The 9,708-nt window shown below is 44.8% G+C and overlaps 1 long non-coding RNA gene across 1 annotated transcript; it reads left to right on the top strand.

The window, feature by feature from the left end:
- Nucleotides 1-8,256: 8,256 nt before the first annotated feature.
- Nucleotides 8,257-8,911, top strand: LOC144407966 (uncharacterized). The gene is made up of 2 exons (XR_013467699.1): nt 8,257-8,359; nt 8,521-8,911. It is a non-coding gene; the product is annotated as an uncharacterized LOC144407966 (long non-coding RNA).
- The last annotated feature ends 797 nt before the right edge of the window (nt 8,912-9,708 follow it).

Genomic DNA, 9,708 nt, shown 5'->3' on the forward strand with positions numbered 1-9,708 from the left:
CCCCGGGTGGCCTGACCTTCGTCCCTATTTTGCCTCCCTCCCGCCCCTTGTCTGTTCCTCGTCAGGTTAGGAATTTGGCCCTTGAGGGGGGAGCGCTGTCACAGTTTGGGTTCATGTCTGGTTTTATTTCGTAGTTTCTTGCCTCTGTTCTCCCTGGGTCACTTCACTTCCTGCCTTGTCCTGTCGTCCCCTGTGATTGTCTGTCATGTCATGATTGTTTCCAGCTGTTTCCAATCACCTGCACCTCCCTAGCGTATTTAAGCCACGTGTGTCTGTTGTCACTTCGCGTCATTACTAATTGTTGGGGGTCCGAAGCGCATGCCATGCTCATGTTTTTGATTTTGATCTTGTCCTTGTCACAGTTTTCTGACCATGTTTTTGCAGTTTTAAGTTTTTGGAAGTTTTGACTATTAAAGTCCCTTTTTGTTTCCTGAAAGAACTCTGCGTCTGAGTCCTACCTCCCCTCTCCCCTCGCACGGATACCGTCCTGACAGAATGACGCCAACTTCCAACGACCCAGTGCCGTTTGTGCCATCCTCCGATCTCCTGGTCTTCAGGCGGGGGATCGTACTGGGACCGGTTGATGGACCTCGAGGTCCAACACCAGGCTTCCCAAGGCCTCCACGCTGGGCCGCAGCGACCGCCTGACCCGACCCCGGTCCCGGCCCCAGGACTTTATGGCCCGACCCCGGTTCCGACTCCAGGCCCCGACCCCGCCGGTTCCGGCCCCACTGCGTCTTGAGTCCTACCTTCCCTCTCCCCTCGCACGGATACCGCCCTGACAGAACTACTGATTAAAACAGGCCCTGGTACACCTGCTTGGCCAACAAGTCATAAACATGGAGGACAATTTGACTAATTATAGACAATAGATGGCGATTTCGACCACTTTATCGACGGTCTCCGGCTCATTCCAGAGATCTCCAAGACAGCGGTAGCTACCAACCCGGCTACGCCGACCGGAAATGCTCACAAGAGACCGTAAACAAAGGCGGGGGAAGCGAGGAGGGCTACGAGCTAGGCTAAAGCTAACTCCTCACCGGCTTTCTCTACGCAGCATTTTCCTCGCCAATGTTCGGTCTCTGGCGAACAAAATGGATGAACTGCGGCTGCGGATCACCACTCATAAATAGATCATAGACTACAACGTCATGATTTTCACGGAAACATGGCTCAACAGCGGCGTTCCCGATAGCGCCATCGAGCTAAAGGGGCGCTACATCCTCCGGGCGGATAGAACAGAGGACTCCGGTAAGACCAGAGGCGGTGGACTATGCATCTATGTGAACAATGCTTGGCGTACGGACACTGCTATCATCGAGAGACACTGCCCTGCTGACCTTGAGTATCTCATGGTTCGGTGTAGACCAGGGCTGGGCAATTCATTTTTACCGGGGGCCGCATGAGCAACCCGAGCACTGCTGGAGGGCCACATCGACAATATTTCAATTCAATTTTGCTCAATATTATTTTTGATATACCGTAAGATAAAAAATGTAATTTAATTTAACCTAACTTTGTACAAAAGCAGATTGCTTTTGATGGTTTTATTTAAACTCTTAGCCTAATATATATATATTGAAATAAGAAAACAAAAACAATCATTGAATCACTGCAATTTATTTTTAACTTGTCACTTTAACTTTGTTCCACAAACAAGGAAAAACAACAAACAACTTAACACGTTTATAGAAATACTGCAATACAATAACTTATGTTTTCCACCTCGTTTTACCTCTTCAGTGCGAATAATCCAGCCTGTTCTGGGCTTGAACAAGGGCATTGAAATCTGGCTGCAGGTCAATGAGCTCCATCTGAACATCGCTTGGTGCATTGTCCACACTGCAGTTGAAGGGAGAAGAAACCATGTGCATGCCTCAAACTCTCCATGGAGTGCTTCAAACTTGCTTGAGTACTTGTGGAGGTGATCGGCTGATCTTGTGGCTTCCTTTAGTGTTGGCAAGTGGGTCAGAATGTTGTCCTTCACTTGGCTTGAGAGAAGCTGCAACTTTCTCATGAAAGCCGTCACTGCACTGTACATCTCATGCACAAAAAGGCCCTTGCACTGCAGTTTGACATTCAGTCCATTCATGAGTGCAGTCACATCCACAGAGAATCCGAGGTCTTCATCTGAAAGTTCTGGGATGACATGTCCTTTCTTCTTACAGAAATTCTGAATCTGGTCTCTCAGGTTCCAGACACTTTTCAGGACTTTTCCAGGCTGAGCCACCTGACGTTGCTGTGGTAGCTTATGTCACAATGTTCACGCTCATTTTCCTCAAAGTGCAACAAATTGTCTATGATTTAACGCTCTCGCTCTGATAAAGTTAACTGTTTTAGTTACAGCATCAACAACATGGTTAATTTTAACACTGTCTTACACAACAGTTCCTGATGTATAATACAATGCAAAAATGTCAATTTTTGCACAAGGTTAATTTCTGTCACTTTATCCTGCATCCTCTTCAAAAGTCCAACATTTTCCCCGTCAGATTTGGACAACCATCTGTTGTCACGCCTGCCAGCTTGTCCCATTTCAGTCCTAACATGTCCAAACACGCATTTACCTCTGAACAAGTCATTACCTGTGGTTGTCCCTTTAATTGGCTGCCAGCTCCTCCGTGATTTGAAAGTGCAGTTATCCCACGTAAGAAGATGAGCAGCTGGGCGGTGTCACGTACATCGCAGCTCTCATCCAAAGCCAGAGAAAAACAGTCAAAGTCGGCCGGTGATTTTGTGAGAAATGACTAAACTTGTCCTGACGGCTGCATCTCTGGGGGTGTGAAGTTTGGTAAAAAGTCCTTGTTGGGTTTGCAGTTTTACCATCAACGCATCAGCCTCCCTTGCGTGTTCTTCATCAGATTCCGGTATTTATCCTCGTGCTTCGTCGTGTAGTGGCGATTCAAATTATACTCTTTAAACACAGCAACCTGTGTACCACAAATTAAGCACACGGCTTTACCTTTAATTTCTGTAAAGAAATACTTGGCGGTCCATGTCTTGCTGAAAACACTGCATTCGTCATCACTTGTCGCCGTGCACCTTCACTCACAGGTTACGCACGGACTTACGTCCATAAATAACACTTTTCAAAATAAAAGCAGCACAGTTGTATTGCACCCTCGACATGGATATGTTTTTTATTTATGTTGTAATTTATGATTGGCCTCACGCGGGCCGGACAGGGACGCACAAAGGGCCGGATGTGGCCCGCGGGCCGTAAGATGCCCAGGTCTGTTGTGGCCGTTCTATCTGCCCAGGGAGTTTCCATCTACTGTTGTGACTGCAGCTTATCCCCCCGGATGCTAAACTGGCAATGAAAGAACTGCATACTGCCATTAGCAAGCAACAGACTTTACATCCGGAGGCAGCCTTCATAGTTGCGGGTGACTTTAACCACTCCAACCCGAAGACTGTACTCCCCAAATTCCACCAACATGTCTCCTGCCGCGAGAGGAGACGCTGCTTTGGACAAGGTCTATACCAACATGGCTGATGCCTACATGGCAGCCCCCCTCCCACCTAGGACCGTCTGACCACCTCTCCCTGTGTCTTCTCCCTAAATACACACCACTCATCAAACGTGTGAAACCCACAGTGAGGACAGTTAAAGTGTGGCCAGAGGGAGCAGACGCTGCACTACAGCTTCGGTTCGAACACACGGACTGGAGTGTGTTTGCCACTCAGGCCACACTGGACTCCCACACGGACATTGACTCCTATGCCTCTTATGCCTCTCTGGGGGTCCTATGCCTCTTCCGTTCTGGACTTCATCAACATCGACCGTGTCACCACACTTAAACGAATCACCACCTTCCCCAACCAGAAGCCATGGATGAACAAAGAGGTCCGCCTACTGCTGGAGGGTGGTGAAAACCGCCCAACGCATCACTGGTTCCTCACTCGCCACCATCGAGGCGTCCGGAGCAAGAGATGTCTGGAGGGCGCAGCTCTCACCCCAGCCACAGACTGTTGGCCCTCCTCCCCCCTGGGAGGCGCTACAGGGTGCTCCGCTCCTGGACCAGCAGGTTCAGGAACAGCTTCATCCCTGCGGCTGTCACTCTACTGAACTCTGCCCCCCACCCCACCCCACACACATCTCCCTCAGTGACTGTACTCCCCCCTCCACCCTGGCTTGACTGCCACACACCCTCCTCCAGCCACTGAACTGTCACGCACCAACCGCCAAGACAAATTCCTTGTATGTTTGGCATATTTTGGTAACAAATGATCCCTGATTCCTGAACATTTGCACTGTTATTGTATATCCATTTCTTACTGTTCATGTTGCACCACTATTTCTTACTGTACATATCTATTTATTCACTTATTACACTTTACATATGCACTCACTCTGCACTTTTTGCTATTTTGCACTTCTGGTTGGATGTTAAACTGCATTTCGTTGCCTCAGTACTGAGAATGTCATTCTGAATTGAATGACAAAAAAACAAATCGTTTTCGTTTTTGGTTTATCAATTAAACGAAAGAACGATACACGGATTATATTGGGTCCCTGAAATCTAAGTTACCTAGAAAATCTACTGTATTAAAATTTCTTTCTAAATACATGTAATATTAAAAGGAGCATTAAAGCCTAGTTTATGCTTCTGCGTTTTAAGAGCTACGCAAGAAAACGCAGACGTAAGAGCCCCTTGCGTGTCTTTTCACACCTCCTTGCGTGCATCCAGTGTTCATTTTAGCAGCTATTTTTGATTTAGGCTTAAGACGAAAATGCATATTAGTTTTAGTCTCATTTAGTCATTTTAATCCTTAGTTTTAGTCTAGTTTTCATCGATGAAAACTAGACTAGGTAATTAGTTTTAGTCACATTTACAGTTTTTTCAACCGCTAACAAGCGTTTGTCCAAACAGTCACATTTTCAAAACTCTAAAGACAATTAGCACAGCATCGGTGTTCTGTGGCCAAACCATTCACACATTTCACGTCGTTTTCACACAATATGCAGTCAGTGAACACATGTCCACAATGCTTACATGTATCGTAACAGACAAGTCAAACCTCCCAACAAAACGATGGATTGTTTTAGTAGAATTCACAAATGTTAACACACACCATCCCACAATAGAAAAAACAATATTCCAAACCGTAGATACAGAATAAAAACCTCTGCTTCTGCAATGATATCAGTTCAAAAACAATATATCTCAGCTGATAATGAACAAACTATTGAATAATTGACAGCTGATTTATGTTGGTAAATCAACAACAGCTGATTCCAGTCTGGCTTATTTAAGGAGGACTTTGAGGAGTGATGCTTTTGGAAACAGAAAAAGACAAACACTGTAATGTCTGGACGAGGAAGAGGAAGAGCAAGGGGCCCAGGGAGAAGACCAGGTCCAGGGAGAGGTGCAGGTGCAGTAAGAGGTGCAGGAAGAGGAGCAGTGAGAGATGTAGAAGGAGGTGCAGTGAGAGGAAGAGTAAGAGGTGCAGGTCCAGTGAGAGATGCAGAAGGAGGTGCAGTGAGAGGAAGAGTAAGAGGTGCAGGTCCAGTGAGAGGAGCAGTAGGAGGTGCAGTGAGAGGAGCAGGTGCAGGAAGAGGAGCAGTGAGAGGTGCAGTAGGAGGTGCAGTGAGAGGAAGAGTAAGGGGTGCAGATGTAGAAGGAGGTGCAGTGAGAGTTGCAGGTGCAGGAAGAGGAGTTCTTCTTCTTCTGACCATCAGCCACAGGACCCGATGTCCCTCCTTGAAGCCATGGATGCTGGCTGCAGGGACATCACAGTTCACGATGGCCACGGGTGGATCCGACATGCCACGCGGGTTGATCCCAGGTGCATCGCCTTAGATGATGTCAGATGTGATGTTGACGAAAACATGTGGCCGAACCCTGAAGATCGCAGGGATTAGATGCATACATTGTTTGCCATTTTTAGTTCCCCCCTTGTCATCTGGGCTTTTGGCTGTTGTTTTTTTCAGAATGCTCGTGTGTTTCATGGATATTTTTTTAAAATAAACCTTTTCTGTTCTATTATACTGTTTCTACTGTACCGTCTTTGGTAAACAGTTAAGAAAAAATAACCAATTTGCTTTTTACTGGAATGCGTTTGAGTGTGAACATTACTGCACATGTGCACATACAGTTCCAAACCAATACATTTAGTGTAAATGGTGCATTGCATGTTACCTGAAACATACGTCTATGCAATGTTTATAATGTCAACAATAGCCAGAATTCTGAAACCTGGTGTACTTCGTTTGACTGCATGTACCTTGTGAAGTGAAAACAAATGTTATGACAGAATAATTTCATTTTGAGTCAGATTTCCAGTGTTTTGGTAAAGTTAGTGTGTGCAGAGAAAGAAATTAAGAGTTAGTATATATTTAACAAAATGTGTTTTTGAGAAGAAAATTGTGTGTGCCAATTGTGTCTTGTAGGTGTGAGTCTGTGTTAAGAGTTTAGAAAAATCTCAGTTTCCAACAAAAAGAAACAAAAGTCTTTGTCTAGTCGGTTTATTTATTTTCTGACAAATAAAACGTAACACATATTTACATAAAACACATCACAAATATCTCAAACTTTTAACAGTGTTTATGTGTGCGTACAGAAAAACAAGTTTTGTGTGTGTGTGTGTGTGTGTGCGTGAGTGTGTAGGCTCGTTGTTTGTGGGGTTTTGGGGTTTATGTGTGCATGGACAAGAAATGAGTTAAACAGAACAGTGTAACAACACACGCTTTAACAATTATATGGGTCAGTCTTAACAGCAACATGAACCCCCACCTCAGCAGAATGAGGCTTCCCATCAAGTTATTTATTCTCTAAAATGAGCCTTGCTCGATTTCGCCGACCACGAGTGAGGTCTCCTGTTATGCTAAAAACCCGCTCAGCAAATGCTTGGGATGCTGGCGTTGCCAGAAGGTCAAAAGCAAAGGGTTTCTGGGACTTTTGTAGCTCTTGCCTGACAGAGGACTTTGGTCTTAATGGCCGACTTGTACTTTGAAGATGGGGATGTCTCTGGTGCCTCCCTTCCCTCTTCCTCCTCCTCATAAGCGTCATCCTCCTCCTGTGGTCATATTGTTTGAGAAATGTAATCTTCCCCAGCGCTCTGGGGGAAGCGGGACAGGTGAGCACTCAGGTCCAAGAGGGCGGGCACCACCAGGGATAAGGACATGGTGTCGCTCTGTAGCATCCTAGTATGCTCTGCAAAGGGGAGGAGCAGGTCTCTGACAGCAGCCAGCTTCTGCCACTCACTGGGCAGGAGACAGTCCCAGTCCATCCCATCAGCCACCTGGACAATTGAGTCCTTCACTTCAAGAAGGCAGGAGACCATCTGATATGAGCTGGACCATCTAGTGACCAGTCTTTGACCAGAGTAAGTCCACACAGCTGGAGCAGTCGCTCAGTTGCTACAAAACCCTTTTAATTGTACCACCTTCTCTCTTCATTCACTGTTCCCTGTCCACAGAAATAGGCGTAGCTTGGTTTCCATCATGTCAGATGATATTTCTTTGGACTTTCTTTAACACTGAAGCTGATTACAAAAACAATTGTAAGCAAGCTAACCTTTTTATTGTAATTGGAACATGGTTATAATCAATAAATGTGTTTATTTATTTCAGTGTTCCAGAAAAGAGTCCTGAACCTACAGGTGGATATCCGCAATCGCCTGAAGGAAACACAGCCTGCCTCTTCAGCTGTCCATATTGAGAGGATTGACACCATGGAGGAGTTTGAGGAGCAACGCCTCTCTGACGCACAGACCTTTGATACCCTAGTAGGTTTTACAAGTCTCAAAGTAATGGATACCCTAAAATAAAATAAAACAGTGCACTCACACACTGTTAAGATTCCTCTGTGGAGTGTCAGTCAACTATATTATGCACTTATTTCAACAGGTGCTGCAAATTTCCAGAAATGGTGGGCGGAACACCAAGGACTGTGCCCACAAAGTGTTGGACAGGTATCTGCATGAGCATGTCAGAATAGGTCACGTTAATACAGTTGTGCCCATTAGTTTACACACCCATGCTAATCTGCCTGCCTCTATGTTAAACTTTGCGTGCTGTGGCGAGTCTGTCTTTAAATGTTTGCCTTTCGGCATCGTAAAGTTTATCAACTACATTTGTTATTTTAGCTTTCATTCATAAAGAAAATTGGGGTCCTTAAATGTTGGATTTGTCCTATTTTTTTGATCAAGATCAATTTCCAAAAGAAGACTAGGGGACACTGATCAACTAGTGTAAAGGATTTATTGCATTTGTAATGTGTTCACATTCATTTATTGAAATGTATTTTTCTTTAGGCTCTTCACCAACAGCCTCACGGCCAAATTTAATTTAAGGGCAAGAGGAAAATGGGGAAACGTCCTTTAGAGGGAACAAAGCTTTATAGAGCAATACAAGGTAAGCCCTCATGTGGCCTTAGTGTTAGTTGATGGTTTTGTATTTATCCAGTATTGGTAGTGGATGTACAGGAAACATATTTTTGCTTACAAATCTGGGGACTTGGGTGTATGACTGCAGATTGACTTTGCATAATCATTTGTCTTTTTCTGCTCGTGCAGAAGGGCTCATGAAATTCGATCCCACAGCCACCGAGGAGAAGATCAAAGTGAACGTGTCCGAGCACCTGAAGCCGCGCCGCAAAGACGTGGAGGATTTACAACGCCCTGATAAGCCAGCCCCCTCACTCCATGCAGGAAGACGGTCCTAAATGATATCGGCTTCCACCTCACCAGTGATGTGGCGACAGAGGCGTGGACATTTAGTCAAGATTGTGTTTCCCTTTTTTTTATAACACTGGGAGCTACATGAGCCATCCATATATATATATATATATATATATATATATACATATATATTTATAATTCTGCTTCAACTGTGTTATGCTTGATAAGTCTGGTGCCCTTCCTATGCCATTCAGGGCCATTTGTTTTTGAATAAAGATGGAATGATTTATTTGTGTGTGTGTATCTTTAGTCTCATGTTTCCAGAGGGTGGAGGACAGCTAGTTTGAATCTATTACACCTTTGTATGCTTCTCTTATCTGTTGCTGAGACAATCAAATGGAGTTTTTGGTAAATGATCTAGTCCCATTTCAGAAGGTGGCATACTGTTACAGATAATTGTCCAAAAAATCCCATTTGATTTTCACAGCATTGGGTGTTAATTGGAGATGCACACAAAAGTATAATCCATTCCCTGTTCAAGCTAGCTGCTGAGCTAAACAAAGGCAAATTAACTGGTACAGAAAACATGTCCCCCACCCTCTTGAAAGTTATAGAAGTAGTATAAAACGTCTAAAATTAGTCTAAAATTAACGTTGAAAAGACGTCTAAAACGACCACATTTGTACTATAAATAGCCCTTATATGGAGGTCCCACGGACGTGACCATTAGACGTGCAGTAGACGTCAAAAAAAGACGTCACCTGGCGTTACAAAACAACCCCTTCAGTGGACCAGAATTGGACGTCCAAAATGACATATAAAAGACGTCACTGTGACGTCACATTGCGCAGTGGGACATGATGTAATGTAATGACATGTAATGTAATGTAATGATGCACTCTGCAGTGTGTGGGTGGGAGATCTGCTCAAGCATCAGCAGTATGTCTGTTGCCCCGTTTTGCTGAGTGCAATAATAGGAAGGAATGCTGCCGTGAGCCCTTCTTTCGTGCATATGTCCAGCCCAATCGTGACTTTGCGTGCGTCTGTCTTTAAATGTCTGCCTTTCGGCATTGTAAAGTTTAT

Source organism: Gasterosteus aculeatus, chromosome 5, assembly GCF_964276395.1.
Source record: "Gasterosteus aculeatus chromosome 5, fGasAcu3.hap1.1, whole genome shotgun sequence".
Taxonomy (NCBI): Eukaryota; Metazoa; Chordata; class Actinopteri; order Perciformes; family Gasterosteidae; genus Gasterosteus; species Gasterosteus aculeatus.